At 44.9% G+C, this 21,514-nt stretch overlaps 1 protein-coding gene across 1 annotated transcript in view; it reads left to right on the top strand.

Annotated features, from left to right (window-relative positions):
* NWD2 (NACHT and WD repeat domain containing 2) overlaps positions 1–21,514 on the top strand; it is a 239,909-nt gene that overhangs the window by 97,400 nt on the left and 120,995 nt on the right. The gene's annotated exons all lie outside the window — the stretch shown is intronic.

Here is a 21,514-nt window from a genome sequence, read left to right as displayed (position 1 = left end):
AAGGTCTCTCTTTAATACAACCCCAACTGTCTCTTCCCAATTTTATTTCCCAAGCTTCTCAACACAAACACTTTATGTGAGTTAATCAATACTTGGTCAGTCCTTGGAGAACATCTTGATGATTAATCATTCCAGAGATCCAGCTTCTCACTCTATATTTGTAGCTCATTCTCTCCTCTGCCCATCTGCTGTGGGTTAAATTGTTTCCCCCTGAGTATGTGTTTGAATCCTAACTCTTATACCTCTGAGTGTAATGCAATGTAATGTAATGTAGTGCAATGTAATAGGGCACCTTAATCTAATGAGCCAGGAAGACGGAAGAAGAATTGATGCTTTTGGATTGTGCTGTTGGTGAAGAATACTGAACATACCATGACTTTCAGAAGAACCAACGAGTCTTTCTTCAAGGAAATATAGCCAGAATGTTTCTTAGAAGCAATCCTTAGAAACACGTTTCTTCAAAGGACATGCTGTCAGGGGGATGACTCCCGGCGAAGAGCATCATGCGTGGTAAAGTAGATCAGCAAAACCAAAGAGAAAGGCCTTCCATGAGATGAGTGACGCCGTGGCTCCAACCGCCGGCGCAGACTTAGCAAGGATCGTGAGAATCCCGCAAGATTGATCAGCATTTTGTTCCACTGCCCACGGGGTCACTGTGCCTTGGAAGTCAACAGTGCCTCACTACGAACACAGCAATGTAAATTGACCTCTTTCCGTAATGCAAGTACACGATTGAAATTGTACCGTGTAGCGTAGACCATGAACCTAGTCACTTCTGCGTAACATAAAGGAGCAGAACAGACAAGCGCACCATTGAAGATGGAGAGCAGCCCGGGCCCATCATCTACCAGAGCAGGAATGCTAAGAGTCACAAGCAGCCGCTAGAATTAGAGCGAGGCTCACAAAAGGCATCAACACAACCAAGGTGGTGAATGGAACTTTTAGCCTTTGTCTACAATGTTGAGAAAATAAATATCTGGGTTTTTCAAACCACGTACGTGTTGTCTGTCTGTTACAGCAGAACTAGGAAATGGAGGCACCAACTGTGTATCCGGGTAGCAGCAGTAGTATTTCTGACATAAATATTGGATGTGCTGTCTACAATATACAAGCTTTGTTTCTTAGAGCCGCATGCAAGGATCTCCTTGCCATCCCCAGGTGGTGCAAATGCTTACCGCACCCAGCTGCTAGCCAAAAGGTTGGAGGTTCAAGGCTACCTGGGGGTAGCCCAGTAGACATGCTTGATGATCCACTTCCAAGAATTCAGTACTGTTCTACTCGGACACACACAGGCTTACCACGAGTTAGAATCGACTGGATGCCAATTGGTCAATGGATTCTAGTCACTGAAGTCTCATCTGTCCCTTTTCTGAACTCCGTTCATTTCCTTAAACACATATTTCTTTCTCCACCATACCCTGTGCCTCTAGTACTTTTAAATTGCACCCTCAGCCCTCATGTAAATGAGTAGATAAACTTCTATTGTTTCTTTAAGAAATAGGGAACTTCTTCCTTTGATAATCCACTTTCTTTAGTAACATTTGATGTATTTTTATATAATACAGCATATTATAAATTGATTTAAGATCTTTTTATATAGTCATAGCTATTTTTAAGTGTACCTTTTACACTAGCAGGCACACTTACAAGTCACCATGTGTTGATAATTTTATCCTGAGATCCCAGCACCATGTATCATTCCTGGCTCATACTAGATCTGTAGGAAATACAGGCTGACTGAGCCAAATTCATTGAATAAGTAAGATACAGACAGTTTAACCAACACTGTTGAAAGGAAGTGTAATGTGAGCCACAGATGCCAGCCATGCGTGGGGCTTCACATTTTAAACTCATGACACATTAAGGAAACAGGTACATTTTATATTGGGGGTATATTTTAAGTAAGGCAATATATTGAAAACACCATTTCAGCATGTAGCCAATATTAATTAGATGTTTTCTAATATTTCTCATACTAAGTCTTTAACATCCAGTGCGTATTTCATATCATATGACTCCGAGTTTGGACTGGCCATGTTTCAGGTGCCTGAGAGTGGCCAGGAGCTCCCCGGCTGGACAGCGCAGTCCTAGATGGTAGTGACATCAGGAAGGGGTCATTCAAGCAGGAACAGAGCCTCACTGTTCATTGAAAGGCCGTGACAATCATCGGCTGAGGGTGACTTAACAAAAAGAACCACACTAGGAGTGGAAGCTCATATGTATGCGTGAAAAAAAACCAAAGAACTAGCTATTCAGAAAATAATTTTTCCATTTGTCCCATGAGTTGTTCCCTGCATGCAATCACTGTAGAACATCCTACAAACAGAGTACATAATCTGCAATCGTACACGCACCCTGGTGGCATCGGAGCTAAATAATAAAGGACAAAGCTGTGTGGTCAGCATGTCGTTTGCCTGCCTGATTAATACTTGAAACATTCCTTGAAATCAAGAGGCGTGTGATAAAAGCACATGACTGGAAAGCTTACCCCACCTATTTCCAAGTCCTGCACACCAGACCTCATCTTGGTGAGTGCCATTTGTTACCATGTGCAGCTGTCCTAAATAAAGTTTAAAAAAAAAAAAGAAAAGAAAGAAATCCCCCAAGATGGCCTGGCAAGGAAATATAACAAATAGCTCTCAGCGCAGGAACACCCGTGTGTGGGCCCAGCTCTTTCCCCTCGTTCTGACGGGCAGCTGTGGGGCTCCTAGTGTGCAGAGAAGGATGAGAATGGAGCCCCAGCACCTGCAGCAGGAAGAGCTTGGACACATCCGTCTTGTGTCTCAGCATGCCATTTGCTGTGGATACTTTTCCCTAGAAAGCATCCCTGGGATTTATTCATCTTGTCTTGTGCTTCTACCTCATTGTGCTTTCTTTGGCGATGTGCTCACAGGCTCACACCTGCCCTGCTGCCTTGCTTCCTCCGTAGATCCCCAGTCAGTGCACAGTCTTCCCCTTGACCTACTTACTGCCCGTGGGGGGTACTCCCCATGCCAGAGCTCTTCCACCTTTCCCTCCACCAGGCTGCTGTTGTTAGGTGCCATCGAGTCGGTGCCGACTCATAGTGACCCTGTGCACATCAGAATGAAACACTGCCCTGCACCATCCTTGGTTATCCCTAGGCTGGAGCCTAGTGTTGCAGCCAGTGTCCCAATCCATCTCCTTGGGGGCCTCTTCTCTTTCTCTGCCCCTCAACTTCCCCAAGCAGGATATCTTTCTCTCGTGACAACGTGTCCAAACTATGTAAAAAAAAAAAAAAGAAGAAGGAAATCTCACCTTGCCTTGCCTCTAATCTAAGGAGCAGTGTGTGCTTTCAAGTGTTGATTCTTTGGTCTTCTTTATTCAGTGTGCAACTTTCACATGCATCTGAGGCTATGGGAAATATCATGGCTTGGGTCAGGCGCACCCCAGTCTTCAAAGTAACGAACAGCCTTGCTTTTCCGTATCCTAAAGAGGTCTTTTGCAGAGGATCTACTCAATGCAATGTGTCTTTTGATCTCTGGACTGCTCCTTCCGTGAGCTTTCATAGTGAATCCAAACAAGATGAAATTCTTGACCACTTCAGCCTTTTCTCCATGATCATATTAGCTACTGCTCCAGTTGTTGAGGATGTTGAGCTGTCAGTTTGCCCTACTGTGGTGGCTTGTGTGTTGCTGTGTGGCTTGTGTGTTGCTCTGATGCAAGAAGCTACGTCACTGGTATTTAAAATGCCTGCAGGGTCACCCAAAGTGAACATGTTCAGTGGAATTTCCAGACTGAGAGCAGACAACAAAGGACTCAACTGCCCACTTGGGGGGAGTAGCCACTGAACACCTGTGCATAACTTCAAAACCTTGTCAGATACTGAAGGTTCAGTAAATGGAAGCAGCCCGTTGTTGGAGATGGTGCTGGAGGACGGCCCCCTGGGTCCGAGGGCTCTTGAGCTGTGACTGAGGAGTAGCTGCTTTCTCAGAATGAAGTCGATCAGGGTGACACGAATGGAGGAAAGCCTGTGGGAACGGGGTCTGCATGGTCTCCGTCTGCCCGATGGGGTCCAGCCCAAGGTAAAAAGAAACAGCTGAAAAAACTGCTAATGATCAGAACTTGAGATGCACAGAGGATCAATCTAGGAAATTTAGACATGGTCACAAGTGAAATGGAACAAATAGAGATCAATGTTTAAGCATTAGAGAGCTGACATGAACTGGAATTGGCCATTCTGAACCAGAAAATCGTGTGATAGACGATGCCGGGCATAACACCTTCCAGAGAAATAGCGTTGTGTTCTTGAAGTCCAGTGCTGTTTCTGATAGGAGAATGGCTACGCGCCTTCAAGGAAATCCAATCACAGCTGAAATTCAAATTTATGCACCAACCGCAAAAGCTAGTGATAAAGAAATTAAAGAATTCTACCAACAATTTCGGTTGGAAGTTGATCAAACATTCATTCAGAGGCATTGACCCTTGTTGGGGATTGTAATGCAAAAGCTGGAGAGAAAGAGGTAGAAACAGTAGTGGGGAAATGCAGACTTGGTGATTGAAATTGGAGATCGAATGATAGAATTTTGCAAGACCAGTGACTAGAAAAGAACTCATCCTGCTTTCCCCCTCCCACTTTGCCAGTTGCTGCTGTTTCCCTGTCCTCCAGCCTGTAAAGGGTCCCCTGCCCCTCACCCTGTCACTGTAGATCCAAGAAACCGCTTTTCCCGTTGATTCATCTGCCCCAGTTGATTCATCTCACCCTCGCTCCCATATCAGAAGTGTGTCTTTATTCAGACTTGCACTCTTTCATAGCTGCGCTGCCGTGGGGGCCTCGCCCTGGTCTCTCCCTGCCCGCGTGTTCTTGTGTTTGCTCCGTACTACACACAGCTGCTCAGATAACCTGCAGGGAGCCGTTTTTGCCATAATTCATGGATTTTCAGAGGCACATTTTCCTCCACACTTTTACATCTACAAAATCAGGATTCATGGTACACGTGTGTTTGTGCGTTCTCCTACAATTGGCAGTGTATTTCTCTTTGGAGTGGTGACATAAAATACTGGAGCTGCCTGCGATGGTTGGCATTTTAAATTCAATAAAGGGCAGCATATTATGCCCTTCATAAGTGTCGTGAAAACAGCAGGAATTTTTTTCCTCGCAAGAACTAGGGCTTAAATCCTAAATCTTCAAATGTCTAGTCCTGTGATTCTGGGCAAATGGCTTGACCGCTTTGATGCACTGTTGAGTCCTCAGTCAAAATGAGAGGGGTGAGATGCAGGTGGTTGTGAGCGTTCAGTGTGATAACAAGTAGTGCTTGGCATGTCGAAGGCACTTGAGCCAGTGGCTCTTATTCTCTGCCCTGCACGTGTACAATTCTTGATCCTGATCAAGGATCAAGGGCTCTTGCCTTTCTGAGTGCAGCACCTGTGTGTGGAGGGGGCCTTCGTGTCTGGTGCAGAAGAGTGTGCCTGGAGAGACACGTCCAGAAGGACCCTTGTCACACACACAAGGTGAGCTTATGCAGCCAGACAAATGCCTGCGGAGTCGGTTGGTGCCTTGTAAGAGGATTCTGGTTCTTTTAAGAGCCTTCATAAGCAGCTCGAGGGATGCTGTCGACCTCTGCCCTTGGAGAGATAACATGTAAAAGAGACGCACTTAGGGAGGCAGAGCCAGGGCTAACCCCACCTGGTCTCCTGGAGAAGGAAGAAAGGTGACAGAGAAAGGGGGTGACCAGAGGGGTCTTTGCTCCAGGAAGAGTAGGGTGGCGTGGAGGTGACCGACAGGGCTCCTGTCTCCTCTCTGCTCTTCAGTCCAGTTGCCACGGAGCCGCCTCCAGCTCAGAGACCCGAGTGTGTCAGAGCAGACCTGCGCTCCAAAGGGTTTTCCTTGATCTTTCAGAAGTCGAACATCAGACCTTTCCTTTAAAGGGCCTCAGAGCAGAAGCACACCTTTTCATTAGCAACTGAAAATAGAAATCCCCTTAGAGCGTCCCCTTCCCACCCCAGACATGCCCTCACCATGCTGGGGGCCGCAGTAACCCGTGAGGTGTAACTTTCCAACTCCCTTCAGGGACTTACGCCAAATGCTGAGTGGAGGACCACTTCTGGTCACTGCTCCCTGGGGAGCCGAGGGAGAAGTGACCAGTGGCAAGGCCGGAGATGAGTGAGATGGATGCACGGGGGGCCAATGTGGGCACTCACCAGCAGAGGTGGGGTTAGGCTCAGCATTCTCTGCAGAGCAGCGCCAGGTCTGACCCCAAAGAGAAGGAAAGGCCAGTCCGTGTGGTACAGCGGCCTGGAAATGAGCTGGGACTGCCAGCCATCGGGCAGACAGACAGACAGTGGGCATCGCACACATTTGTTCTTCTTCGCATTGTAAAGTCATCTGAGCATCTTCTTAGGGATGAAAACAGGGAAGAGGAGAAGTCTTATGAGACTGAGCATCTTGGTGCAAAAGGAAACAATCACTAACTCATCCAGGTGCTGGGGAGTCACTTCCAACTCGTGGCAACTGGGTATTGGGTCAGAGTAGACCCCTGTGGGGTTGTCAGGACTGTGTGTGCGAAAGTCGATTGCCAGGATTTTCTTTCTAAGTGCCTCTGGGTGGATTTGAACCTCCAGTTTGTCAGGGAACCACCAAGTGTCTCAAAAGCTTGCACCACCCAGGGACTGAACACGAAATAGAAGGTCCTTAAAACATGTTCCAATGTAGGCTTAAACTGGAGCGTAAGGACTGTGAGGACTAAAATTCCCTGTCTCCTGCTAACCGGGATGGAGACCTGGGCAGCGAGCCCAGAGGAGTCTTAGACAAACAAGCTACGTTCCCTGTGCGCATCAAAGGGGTCGGTTAAGTTCAGGTATGTCCGTCTGCATACAGACCTGACCATTACTGCCTTGAACAGTGAGCTCCCTCCTCAGCCTGACGTCCTGTCATTGCCTCCCCGGCTTCTGAACCTCTCCAGCCACTGCTCTCCTGTTCTGCTAGACTCAGTCTCCTCTGAACACATCCTGCTTCCCCCAAGGTCTGCTGCTTCTGGGGTGTCAAAATGCGGTCTGCTGCTTCTGGGGTGTCAAAATGCGGTCTGGCTCCTGAGTTACCAAAATGCATGAATAGCTTCCTAATTGACAGGACTTTAGTTTGTGACACACTTGTTCTTTGCTCCACATTGTCAACTAACCACCCTCCTTTCCGTTTCCCATTCGTCAACTGTGTGCAGCCTGCATTGGACATGATGTCACTCCGGCCAGGGCTCCCGTTCGTCAAAACCGCTTTGCATGTCGGGGCTGCCATCAAAGCCTGCAGTCCTATAAAACAGGTGCCTCCGCCCCCTCCTGTCAGTGTGAATGGGAAGAAAAATGGGGATGATGAAAGACACAAGGGAAGGGCATTTATGATGTCATGGTTGACCTTCATTTAACCATAAACATGGACTAACCGCTTCAGAAAGGCTGTTCGGAAATTCTCCAGCCTGCGTGCACAGTGATTTTGTTCCTTCTTGCCTGTCTGACCGCGGACAATCTTCTACCCAGTGTTTTTTCTGTTCAGAGAGTAGGGGGGTTGTAGGGAGCTAGAATGTCCCGTAAGAGTTATTTCTTGCTGAACACTTCACTCTGAGAAATTATGGCTCTCCAATTTCCCCAACACTGCAAACCATGCAAGGGGGTTAGCCCTGCAGTAAATAAAAGGAGAAATAGTTCCCCGTTTGCAAGTGACATTTAAGTCTCCCAGTTGGGCACAGCCATCATGAAACTTCTCTCAAATCATGAGCCTAAGGCCGCATGTTTTCATAAGTCTTCCCACAGCATCAAAGTACATTCATTTAAGTGACCTTCCTTACTAAGCATCTGTTATAGAGCCTTGAACAAGACCTTCCATCTTCCCATCCAAAAAGTAAACTATTACTCTCTGACCTTTGGCTTTGTTTTTGACCTCTTGTGATTCCCATTCTCTCTGCCTGAGCAACCGGTGTCACATTCCTGACTCTGCGCCTTTTGCGGTCCCATGAACCCGCCCTGGTGGTGCAGTGGTTTTCTCAGCTGCTAACTGAAAGTGACCCAACACCAAGAGCAATGGACATATTCCATGGGGGCTTTGTCGCAGTTAGAAGCATTGAGAGGCCTGCCTGAGAAACTGCTATCTAATCTGAATCGTGAAGGCAAAGGTAAGCAGCTCCATGAAGATTCAGAGAGAAGGAGTCTTGTTTTCCTGTCGGTGGAGATGGAAAACAATGTTCACACTCTTGCTGGGTGCACTGACTTAGTGCTGACTCATAGTGACCTATGTACAACGGAACAAGCCTCCACTGGGCCTTCCACCATTTTCACAACTATTCTTATGCCTGAGCCCACTGGTGCAGCCACTGTGTCAACTCAGCTCATGGAGGGGGTCCACCTCCTTTTCTGCTGACTCTCGATTTTACCAAACATATTGCTTTCCGGGGACTGGTCTCTCCTAATAACATGTCCAAAGGACACGAGATGAAGTCTTGCCTTCTCACTGATACGGAAAATTCTGATTGTACTTCCAAGATAGATGTGTTTGTTCTTATGACAGCCTGTGGTACTTTCAGTGAGAAAAACACCATAATTCTCTCTTAGTTAAAAACAAAACAAAACACCTACATCATGATAAGATTTTGATAAAGGCTGCATGTGCCCAATTGGGAGACTTAAATGTCACATACAAATGGCAGACAATTTCTCCTTTTATTATACCAAACCTGTAACTATATCAACATGCAATTGTATCACTTCTCCAGTTGTCTTTATTTATTGTTCAGATATCTCATGCATAAGTAAAAAAAACCCAAAAAAACCCCAATGATCTTAAACTGCTGACCTTGCGGATCGTAGTGCAACATATAACCACTCCACCACCAGGGTGCTTTGCTCAGGGGACAAAAAGTGCCGTGGCTTGGGTTAGGCTCACCTGAGGCCTCCAAGTGGCGTCTTTGCTCTTTAACACATCAACGAGGTTTTGTGCAGCAGGTTTGCCCAGTGCAGCGCATGGTTTGATTTCCTGACTGTTGCTTCCATGAGTGTTGATTGTGGATCTAAGGAAAGTGAATTCTCTGGCGACTTCATTCGTTTCTGCCTTTGTCCTTATGGCGTTTTGTTGGTGCGGTGGGGAGAGTTGGGTTTTCTGTACATTGAGTTGTGATCCACACTGAAGGCTGCGGTCCTTGATCTTCATCAACACGTGCTGTGTGCCCTCCTGGATTTCAGTAAGTGAGGACGGCTGTGCTATCTGTGTGTGGCAGATGGTTAATGACCATTCCTCCAACCCCGACGCTACATTCTTCTCATGTGTCCAGTTACTTAGACTGTTTGCTCAGCACAGAGATTAAATGAGTAAGGTGAAAGGATACAATCCTGATGCACACCTTTCCTGATGGAGCATCACCCTGTCCTATTGGTCGTTATACAGATTCTGTACGAACACAATTAAGTGTTCCAGAATTCCCATTTCTCACAATGTTATCCATAGTTTGTTATGATCCACACCCTGAAAGACCTTTGCACAGTCAATGAAACACAAGTAAACCTCTTTCTGGTGTTCTCTGCTTTTATCCAAAATCCATCTGACATCATCCATGTCAGACTGATGGCAGGTTTCGGGCTTTACCTCCACCTTCCCAGTAACAGACAAGGACCTGACCCGACCTCCTCCCTTGGGCTTATGGCTGAAATACCCGAGTGGGGAAAGAAGCAGATCACCGCTATCTCATTGTTTCAGGGTTGTGGTTGCTGGACTTTGGTTTGGTTCATCTAACAGAAGAAGAGGGAAATCATTTCTCTCCCCGAGACTTGGTTTATTCGACACAAGTTATCAATGGTAGCATTTATAGCTAGGCTAGGCATTGCTCTTCATGTTTAGAATGATGTTCCCAGATGTATGTGAATTAAGAAAGTAAAAACAAAATTAACACCACCCCTAGGGTCACATTATGGCTGGCCACATTTGTACTGTTAGTACTGCACATACTGACTTTAGTCAACTGTAATTGTTCTTTTAATCCTGACATGCAAGATTAAGAGACATGAAAGGATGGCGAAAACAATTCTAAGAACCTTTGCTCTACCCCACCCAAAAAAAAAAACATCAAAAACAAGCCCAAAGCCATTAAACCGATTCTGACTCATTAGTAGCATTATGTAAAGTTTCCAAGACTATAAATTATTAGAGGATCAAAAAGCCTTGCCTTCTTCCCTTTGAGCAGTTGGTGAGTTTGAACTTCCCACCTTGTGATTAGCAGTCCAAGTCATAACCCACTATGCCACTAGAGAATCAGGTCCTAAACCAAGCCCAGGAAGGGTTGATTGGCCCTAGTCTTCACCTATGATCACCATAAAGGAAAAAGTCCAACAGTATGAGGTAAGATTGCAATTCATCCAAAGTTTTATAAAGACAACAACTAACTGCTCAATCCGATGTCCCTGAATCTTGGGAGATTTAGTCTGTGAACAGCCCTAATTATGTGATGACACGGAAGAAACAAATCATGAGCTAAGGCTAGATCTCTAGCCATTGAGGCATGATTAACATGGAGACAGAGAGGGATGGCAGAGGTTGTTGGAGGCGGGCAGGAAGATGAGCTCACAGCTGCTGTGTTGAGAATAAGCTGGGGCCGTTGATCTGCGGTGGCCTACCTAAGGTATGGTGAGTGAGACGAGTACTCTGGGCACCACTTGAAGGGGTGGCACCGAGCAGTTTCTATGAACAGCTAGGGAGCAGAAGCGGGTACTTGCCCCAGGGCATACATCTCAGAGTGCCAGATGCGACATTTGAGATCTCAAATATGCAAGATGCTTGAGCGTCACAGCCAGACACAGAGATGGGGGGGGAGGGGTTCTGCTACTGGGAATACACGTCCACATGTAGTCCACATGTATTCATCTTGAAATTGTGAAAGGAGAATACAATTTAGAGATTGTGTCGGTCGTTACTTTTCTATTTTGCCTTCAAATAGTGTCAGATCGCCTGGGAACACTGAGGGGAAAAATATTTTGGAAAACATTTAAGTCCAAAGAATCTAGAGAAATGATGGCATGGGGCCATTATGAATTCAACAGTGACTCAATTTTGAAATTTTTCCCTTATTGGTCTTTGTTAAACGTTGAGGTTATTTGCTTCTTTGAAGGCTGCTTCACTGTTAGGTAATCTTGGTATATAAGTGACTGTGCCTGATCTCAAGTGGAAGATTTGGTAGGGCTTTCATTGGTTGGATTTTTTGTTGTTGTTTTCAGATCAGTTTACCATGTTATAATAAGTGTGATAAATTCGCTTCCCTGAGAATTCTTTAATGCAAGTTAGATCATTTTAAGTAGAAACAATAAAATCAAATTACTTTCCTGGGCTTTTATACTTAATGATGAATTAAGTAAAGGCACATAAAAAGTGCTGTCAACAAGTTAGTATTCAAATACAAGGCAAATTAGATTCCAGTGTCTGCAGTGCCTGGACATTAGGCTAAAAGCTAAACTTAATTTTTTTAAGTGTATAATAAATCTTGTCTTGTTGAGCACGTTAGGTTCCAACTGCTTTTTGCCAGTTACTGATCTCTAGCATATTTGTTCACTCAAAATGGTGCTCTGTGTCACATAAGGTGAATGTTTCATTTATTCATGTCTTTCTTGTCTTCATGGTTGGTTAATTTTTATCTTTTTAGATTCTGTTCTGCCCATAAAGATTACGGGAAGGAAGAATTTAAGGGAGAAAATTCTAGAGGCAGGATAATATTAAAAGGAAATGACTGGAAATAAGAAGGCATGGAGATAAGAAAGTTTGGATAAAAGCAGTACTGACCAAACGTTTAAAAAAACTTCGGTGCAAAACTATTGTAAGAGAAAACACACACACACATACACACACACACACCAGGTGGCAAGTAGTGTGTGATGCCTTTTTTCAGGCTTAGGATGAAAAATTTCTATTGGTAGTTTCCTTGGGGATTTTTTCCTCGGCCATTTTTCCCACCTGTGTGTTTTTTCTGCCACCTATCCTGCAAGGCTGGGGCAGGGCCATGCAGCAGGACAGTCTGTGTGCATAGCGATGCTCTGGTTTGGAGCCTACTCCGTGGCACTATGAAACAACAATGTGTTTTCATGCGCTCTCTTTCTACCGGGTGCTTCGACTTAAGTAGTTAGTATTCTTGCTCTCAAGGACTTACTCTGTAAGTGGAGGCTGAAGACCTGCAAAAAAACTGCAATAACCATCATCTCTGGCCTCCTCCAGTTTCCCCATTGCCATGAGACAGGGGTTCGACGTGCCTCTTCCGTCCACTCCTCTTTACCCTGTTCTAGCCCCAGCCATCCCTCCCATGGCACGCTACTTCTGTACGAGGTTTAATAATTTATTGCAGTGGCCACACAGAACCCACAGACAATACTCATAATGATGGAGGGTTACTAGGAAAGTTAGTAAATTACAAGATCAGTGAACAGTAAACATGCAGTCATTCGTCCATAGCAACACCTCTCCTTAGCCAGCAACCAAGCCTCTCTCAGTTCCTCAGCTTCTCGGCCATGTGGTCCCTGGGTCTCTATTTTACTGGTCCAGGAAGCCAACCTCTCACTCTGGCTCACAGTCCCATAGTCCCAGCCTTGCTGCTCTCTCTGTCTCAGAGTCCCCATGCCATAGACTCTGATGCCTCAGGTCTCAGCCTCCTCCACTGAAGATAGGGATCTAGAATGTGCTCCTCTGAAAGTCCTGGGCTGTTTCTCTCTGCTGTTCCTTCAAAGATAACTCATCCTTATAGTTGGGGCTGCAGGGTGGTGATAATGGAACTGACCAATGAACTTCCTTAATGTTACACAAACCCTATTTGCATAGTCCCACCCAATCAGTTGGTGGCAGCTACAGAAACTTGGGTAGAAGAGCCATGCTGATGGTGCCCGGCTATCAAAAGATATAGCGTCTAGGGCAGTGGTTCTCAACCTTCCTAATGCCCCCACCCATTAATACAGTTTCTCATGTTGTGGTGACCCCCCAACCATAAAATTATTTTCATTGCTACTTCATAACTGTAATTTTGCTACTGTTTCGAATCGTAATGTAAATATCTAATATGCAGAACATATATACCTTGTTACACTTGAACATAATTAAAGAATAATGATTAATCACAGAACAATATGTAATTATATATTGTCGAATATTTATGTGTTTTCCGATGGTCTTAGGTGACCCCGGTGAAAGGGTCATTTGACCCCCAAAGAGGTCACAACCCCCAGGTTAAGAACCACTCGTCTAGGATCTTAAAGGCTTGAAGATTAAACAAATGGCCATCTAGCTGAGAAGCAACAAACCCTACGTGGAGGAAGCACACCAGCCTGTGTGATCATGAGGCTTTGCTGGGATCAGATATCAGGCATCAAACACCCAGAACAAAAAATCCTATCAGTGTGAGTGAGGGGGAACATGGAGTGAAGACCCAAAGCCCATCTCTAGACAGTTGGACATCTCCTTACAGAAGGGTCACAAGGAAGAGATGAGCCAGTCAGACTGCAGTACAGTATCGATGAAACATACACCTTTCTTCTAGTTCTTTAATGCTTCCTCCCCACCACTATCATGAACCCAATTCTACCTTACAAATCCAGCTAGACCAGAACATGTACACGGGTCCAGATAAGAGCCCAGGACACTGGGAATCCAGGATAGATGAAACCCTCAGCACCAATGAGAGTAGCAATACCAGGAGGGGAAGGAGAAGGTAGCAGGGAGCAAGGGGGAACCGATTACAATGATCTACATATAACCTCCTCCCAGGGGGATGGACAACAGAAAAATGGGTGAAGGGAGACAGCAGTCAGTGTAAGACATGAAAATAAAAATAAATGATAAATTATCAAGGGTTCGGGGGTTGGGGGGATGAGCTGATCCCAAGGGCTCAAGAATAAAGAAAATGTTTTGAGAGTAATGATGGCAACAAATGTACAAATGTGCTTGACACAACGGATGGATGGATGAATGGATGGATTGTGATAAGAGCTGTACAAGCCCCCAATAAAATTATTTTGTTTAAAAAGAAGAAATCTGGTTCCATCACAGAAATGATAATACAATCTAGATGTGCAAACTGACATTTTTGGTAACAGTTTTATTGAGCTTTATTGATTCGTGTACAGTATTATGTTGGGTTCTCTAGAGAAGCACAACCAGTGATGCTAGGATTTGTTTGTATATAGAAAGAAATTTATATCAAGAAATGAGTTACATCATTGTAGTCATACTTAAATCTCGACTGTTTCAGTCAGGCTCCTCCTGACTCATGGAAGCTGACAAACAGGAAGCCGGATGACAAAGCAGAGACAGGGTGGGGCACAGAAGGGTGGATACAGAAGTCAGAAATTAGCCTAATGAATCCACTGTTGGTAGTCTGCTGACAGCTTCTATGATCAACAAACTATGCAACCAGATCCAGAAACCCGATATAAGAGCCAGCTCAAGCAGAACATGCAGGGTCAACGAGGATTCAACTCTGCTCATCTCTGTTTTATACAGTACGGCTTAGGACACCAAGGAGAGAGAGACCCAGTAAATAGGGTGGGCTTCTCTCCTGCCTTTACCCAGGAGCGTCTAGTTGACATAACCTCTCACTGTTAACAGAGACCCAACATAAAATGTATCCATTGAAAGTGTACAATTAGAGTAATGTAGTCATCACCACAATCAGTGTTAGAACATTTCCATCATTCCCAGTGATCTCATCATGGCAGAATGTGTTATTACACCTTCACTATTGAAAGAGAGATTTGCAGATAGTGGATTCCTGTTGGATGGTTTTTCTTTTAGTGCTTTAAATGTGGCGCCCCACTGCTTGCCGGCTTGCGTTGTTTCCAGTGAGGTATCATGCGTTCCTCTAAGTGGGGTTCCTTTATGAGTGAGGAGCCCTATTTCTTTCGCTGCTTCCAAGATTTGCTCTTTGTGCTTTGCTTACACTCTTTACTGTGTTCTGTTCCTCTGTTCACGTGGGAACCTCTCAGCATTTTGCTTACTTAGAGTTTCCTGAATTTCTTGAATATGTAGATTAAAGGTCTTTAAGCAAATGTAGGGAGTTTCCAGTCATTATTCCTTCAAATATTTTTCTTTTCCCTCTCATCTGTTCTTATTGTGCTAACCTTATTTAAGCGTTGATATGATTAGTAGTGTATCACTCTTTTTTATTTTTAGTTTTTCTGTGTGTTTTGTTGTGGGTGGATGCTATCCGTTAGACTTTGTACAACAGAATTCCTTTACACAGTCAATAAGCAAACATCTCTCCTTTCATCCAACAGCTATCAGACATCAGCAGTGAATCTCCTTAGTCCAAATCCATATCCTTTCCTGAATCCAACTTACGTTTCTGCCAGGTCTGTGTACATAGACTGATTATATCATTTTTATCATTGTATCTTCAAATTTGTTCATTGTCTACTGGTTCAATTTTACCGTAAGCCCCTATGCTCTTTCATTTTAGCTATTCCACTGTTCAACTCCATCTTTTTTAGTTATCTCATGATTAGTTTTCTCTCACTGATGCAGCATAATCGTCATACCTTCTTTGCCCTTCTTAATAATAATTCCTCTACTTTTGTCAACAGAGTCATGATGAAGACTTGGAAGTGACTGATACTAAATCCGGCATCTAATCATCTCAGGCGTAGTTTTTGTTTCCTGTGCCTTCCTCCCTTGTATAGATTATACTTCTTTTTATGCCATGCAATGTTGTTGAAAACTTGACATTTGGGTTATTATTTTTCAGTGTCTTTGGATATCGGTTTCCCCTTCCCCACACCTTGGGGGCTCATTGTTCTTTTCTTAGTTGTTTGGTGGCTGGTGGATGACTTTAGTAAAGTCCATTTCCTCCTGCGGGTGAAATCTGATGTCGCTCCTTTGGAAATGCACGTTGTCACCCTAGGATAAAGTTAGGTATCTGAGGGTTCACCGTGATTGTACCTTGCGCAGAACACACCTAATGTTAGACTCTACATATTGCTGGCTGATTGCTCTTTTGTTCTAACTGTGCCCCGGGTCATGCGTTGTTCTATAGTCTAATCCAATTAAATGCCTTTGTAAGGGAAGGTTTTCAGGTCAGTGTTTACGTTTGCTTTAGCCTCTGGAGGGCTCTTAGCACTCTTTCCTTGCTTATTTTTGTGTTCAGCTCTGGCTTAGTTTGAGTTTCTCAACAAGCTACCAGCCTCATCTTAATTACTTTCTATCAAAACCTATATTGTTTTGTATAGCACCTTTAGGCTTGAACTTCCCCACATTCTGCTGCAAATAAAGTCAGTTTTAGGACTCTGTTTTACAAGCTTTCTTTCTTTTGGGGGGAAAACATTTCCTAAGTACAGCTCCACATCTGGGGGTGGAGAAAGTGGTACACTTTTCTCTGAGAGCCTTCCTTGTTTCAGGAGCTTGGCACTGGGTAGAGACTGTAGCGAGTTCTCAGCTTTACGCCTCTTGCCATGGAAATTCCACTTCATAGAATACCTAGGACAAGGGAAACCAGAATTCCACTTGACTATCGATGCTGAGTGGGGGTTAAAGCCTCTACCCCGTGGTGGATGGGAACCTCTTGGCTATATTTAATTGGGCTTTATTTTCAGCAATATGAACCAGGTGAAATAAGATATGATGCCAGTTACCTTAGCCTGGGAATGAGAACTGTGTTGAGAGGGATCTCTGTGCCCTTGTCTACATCCACACCTAGTGGGGTTTCTGTCACATGAGTTGGGAGCAGAGAGAAAGGGGAGGAGCAGGTTATAGTTCACATGCCCCAGAGTCTACCACTGTTCCTATGGAATTTCAGTAGATTTTGTTGCATGAAGTGTTTTCCACTTGGATGTCTCTTTCCAGAGACATTAAATAGTTGCCCTTTTTGAAATGTGATGCTGATGTCTCCAGCGCGTGGGTCTGTGGAACCCCTCGTGCTGCTTGCCCCGGAAGTGGATGCCACAAAATTCCATTTTTTAAAATAAAAAGTCCAACAGGTTCTGGGAGTTCCATGAGTTCTGGGAGTTCCATGAAATTAGCACTCCTGTCGTTTGGGGGTAAAAGATGGTTCCATGCAGTAGTTAGTTTTTAAAGAATGACCCTACCCTAAGGACTGGAGTGAGCTATCAGAAGGAGTCCCCTGGCAGTCAGAATTAACAGCATTCTCTGTACAGCTCAAAAGAAACTCTCCACTGAGTCGTGTTGATTTGTTCCTGGTCATATTCACAACTCCCTGCCTCATCACCTAGTCCTCGCTCTCACCCAACAGTTCTGTGTCATCCCCAGTTGTACCAACAGTTCCATAATTCAAAACCTTGCTCTCTATTCCCCCCCCCCACACACACACCAGTGGCTGAGTTTTCTTTTTTAAATGATTTTATTGGAAGCTAATAAAACTCTTATCACAATCCATACACACATCCATTGTGCCAAATACATTTGTACTTTTGTTACCATCATCATTTTCAAAACATTTTCTTTCTACCTGAGCCCTTGGTATCAGCTCCTCATTTTCCCCCTTCCTCACAAACTCTTGATAATTTATAAATTATTATTTTGTCATGTCTTACACTGTCCGACATCTCCCCTCACCCACTTTTCTGTTGTCCATCCCCCAGGGAGGAGGTTATATGTAGATCCTGTGATTCCCTGTGTTTTCAGTTCTCATCTGTACCAGTGTACATCCTCTGGTCTAGTCGGATTTGTAAGGTAGAATTGGAATCATGATATTGGGGGTGGGAAGGTGGGGGAGGAAGCATTAAAGAACTAGAGGAAAGTTGTATATTTCATTGGTGCTATACTGCACCCTGACTGGCACGTCTCCTCCCTGAGACCCTTCCATAGGGGATGTCCAGTTGCCTTCATATGGGCTTTGGGTCTCCACTCCACGCTCCCCCTCATTCACAATGATATAATTTTCTGATGATGCCTTATACTTGATCCCATCGACACCTCGTGATCACACAGGCTGGTGTGCTTCTTCCATGTGAACTTTGTTGCTTCTCAGCCAGGTGGTCACTTGTTTATCTTTAAGCCTTTAAGACCATAGACGCTATCTCTTTTGATAAGCAGGCACCATCAGCTTTCTTCACCACATTTGTTTATTCACCCACTTTGTATTCAGCGATCGTGTCAGGAAGCTGAGCATGATGGAATGCCAGTTTAATAGAACAAAGTGTTCTTGCATTGAGGGAGGACTTGAGTGGAGGCCCAATGTCCATCTGCTACCTTAATACTAAATCTATAAATATATGCACATAGACCTCTTTTCCCATCATCATAAGTAAATATATTTACATATGCACATGCCTATATTTAGACCTCTATAAATGCCCTTTGTCTCCTAGTTTTTCCTCTATTTGCTTTGACTTTCCTCTTGTCCCACTATCATGTTCAGCCTTCATTTGGGTTTCAGTAATTCCTTTCGGTTACATTACCCTTCCTCACCATCGATTTTGCATCACATGTTGTTCCCTTGTTCCTTGATTTGTTAACACCCACTTTATTTCCCCAACTCCTCCTCTCCTGTGTCCCCCAGGAATCGTGAGTCCTGTTGTTGTCTCCTCCAGATTGTTTGTCCTGCTTATCTTATCTAGATAGACCTACAGAGATAATAATATGCACACACAAAAAAACAAGACAAAGCAATGAAAGAAAACAAAACAACACCTTTCTCATTTTAGCTACCTAATTGGTCTCCAGTGGCATTTTGGACAAATCATACTTTCACATACCTATCATCAACTCTTTTCATTAATGGAAAATGTCTTGTTAAAAGATTATTTAAACTGTAGCCTAGTCCTGAGAAAAAGAAGAACTGACTATTTACCTTCTGTGTCTGTATCAGACCTTCCTTGGCTGTCAGTACACAAAGATTCTCAGCGGCAGGGACAGAGTCAGAGTCAGACTTTAGGTCCTGCAGAGTAGAAGGGTCCTACAACTAAGATGATGCTATTTATGTTGTAGTAGATTTGTATATTTATTTTGACAGATTATTGACAGATTGCCAGAAGAGTCTTGTTCTCAAGGTTTCCATTTATTCTAACTGAATAAACTGAAGTTCCGGGGAGATGAAAATAAAATGTCAAAAAAAAAAGACAATTTTTTCAGACTTCCACAAAAGGCAGGTAGGAGCTCGTGGTAGCCCTGTAGAGAACTGAAACTTAGAGCCTCTGTGGTGCTCGGACCTCAGCCCAGACAAAGAAAACCTAGCACCTACGAGTAGATTTGTTTCCAGCACCTCTTGCTAGCAAGCCTACCTTCCTGGCTAGTTTCCTCTGCCTAACCTCCTCATAGGATCCCTGGTGGAACAATGGTTATGTGTTTATCTAAAAGTTGGCGGTTCAATTCCACATTGGCTCCCTGGGAGAAAAGCCCTAGCAAAGTGTTCCCACAAAGATTAAGACTGGCCCATGGGGAAGTTCTCCTCTGTGTTGTAGGGTCACTGAATCAGACTCAACAGTACAGAGCAACCACCAACCAGCCCCCTGGCCTTCACCCACAGACAGGCCAAGTGGAATGTGTAGCTGAGCCTTGTGCTTCTAGCTGCCCTTCATTAGCAAGTGTATCCAAGGGTGTTTGAGAGGACACAGTGCCCTGCCACATGCATGAGCGCCCAAGCCTGTGAGTCCCAGGATCAGGCCAACCACCTTAGCCCCCCTTTTCCTTCCCTTACTTGCCACATACTTCTCTTACCTCATTCCTAGCACTGCTCAGGACCGTCTGCCTCTGCTCTGCTCAGCTCAGGAAACCAGCATCTGACGCTCAAAAGGACTCTTCTCCCACCTCCAGGAGGACCCTCTCTTGGGCCTGCTCTCTGACCGCCTTCCCAGGCCAGTGAGATCGCAAAGTTCAGTATTTGAATCCTAGAACATCATAAATGGTGCATACTAGAGAAGGATGTCATCTTACTGCTGGATTCCCTGTGACATCTAGGACATCCCAAAAGTTTCCTCCAGAGATAAGTCAGAAATGTTACTTCTGTACCCTTCCCAGGGCGAGTCTTTGCGATTCAGACTCTCCTTTATTTATCAAATTAAATTATAGGTAACCCTGTTCTAAGGAGCCTTGGTGTCAAAGTGCGTTCCACATTGGACTGCTCATCACAAAGTCAGCAGTTAGAGTCCGCCAGCCATTCCATGAAAGAAAGATGAGGAGGCCGTCGGCTCCTCTAAGGATTTACAGCCCTGGAAGTCCTAGGGAGAGTTCTGCTCGGTTCTACAGGCTGGTTATGAGTCAGAATCCAGATGGCCTTGGATTTTTTGTTTCTTTTTTGTTTTTTAATTCTGACTAGCACAGTGGTCAGCACATAGTCAGCCTTCAGTATGAGGAGATGATGAGTGAGAGGGGAGCATGTCAGGAAGAAGGACAGTTCATCTACTCACCTTTTCTATGGGATAATTTCTGTGATCTCCTGAGGCTCAGTCGTTTACAGATCTGTCGGCAGACCTTCCAAGGATGGTGGATTTTTTTTTTAATCTGTGCTACCCAACATGGGGGCACTACCAGAGGTCCTCAAACTACGCCCTGCGGGCCACATGTGGCCCATGTGGCCCGCCGAGGATATTTATCCAGACTGCCAGGTGTTTTTGCCCTGTTTTGTTTTTCTCTTCAAAATAAGATAGGTGCGGGGTGCATAGGAATCTGTTCATAGTTTTTTTTAAACTACAGTCGGGCCCTCCAACAGGTCTGAGGGACAGTGAACCGGCCCCCTGTTTAAAACATTTGCGGATCCCTGCACTAGCCACTCTGTGGCTGGTGGGCACTTGAGGAAATGAATTTTTGATTAATGTACATTGAAATGCACGTAGATTGAGGCTCCTTTGATGGACAGTGAAGTGATCCCCTCAGATGTCCCGTACTTAATGTCTTGTGACGAAACCTCCGAAGAGGAAGGGGAAGAATCCCAGAATCGGTGGACATTATTTCATATGCTACGAAACGCGTGGACTGGGTTTCTTAAGAAGCTTCCATATTGCTATTGGAGTAAGTAATGCACTTAGCGGCTAACTGAAGCTCGGCGCTCCACGTGCACCCAGAGATGTCTCAGCAGAAAGGGCTGGTGGTCTAGTGGCAGCAAGCCAGCCCCTGAGCCCCTGTGGAGAGCAGCTGCGCTCTGACACGGGAGGGGCGTGGCCTCCAGGAGTGAAACTGATAACATCCGGTTTGGTTTGGGTTTACAACCCAGTCACCCTTCTACCACGCAAGTGCAAAGCTGAGATCCAAACGCTCCGTCCGCAGCCACGAGAGGAGAAGCATGCAAAGCCGTCTGCTTTTATCTGTGCCCCGGGAGAGGACTTACCCTGTCCTGTCTCTTTTCAAAGAGCAGGTGGTGGGGATGGGGATGGCTCTTGTGAAACAAGGAAAGGCCGAGAAGGGATCTTCAAAGCTACAATTGGGAACATTTACCTTATGCAGATGGTCCTTAAGTAAAGGGAGCGAAATCCATCCCACCCTCCTTGCAGTTTTCAAAGCGTGTACTTGTCAAAGTTTTACAGACTCCAATTTTTTCCCAGTGGCCTTTGAAGTCGGGAGAGAGCGGGTCCTCTTATCCTCGCTTCTCTGTAAGGCATACCTCTC

This window comes from Tenrec ecaudatus, chromosome 3, assembly GCF_050624435.1.
Source record: "Tenrec ecaudatus isolate mTenEca1 chromosome 3, mTenEca1.hap1, whole genome shotgun sequence".
In the NCBI taxonomy this organism is placed as follows: Eukaryota; Metazoa; Chordata; class Mammalia; order Afrosoricida; family Tenrecidae; genus Tenrec; species Tenrec ecaudatus.
This window is presented reverse-complemented; position numbering and strand designations above follow the sequence as displayed.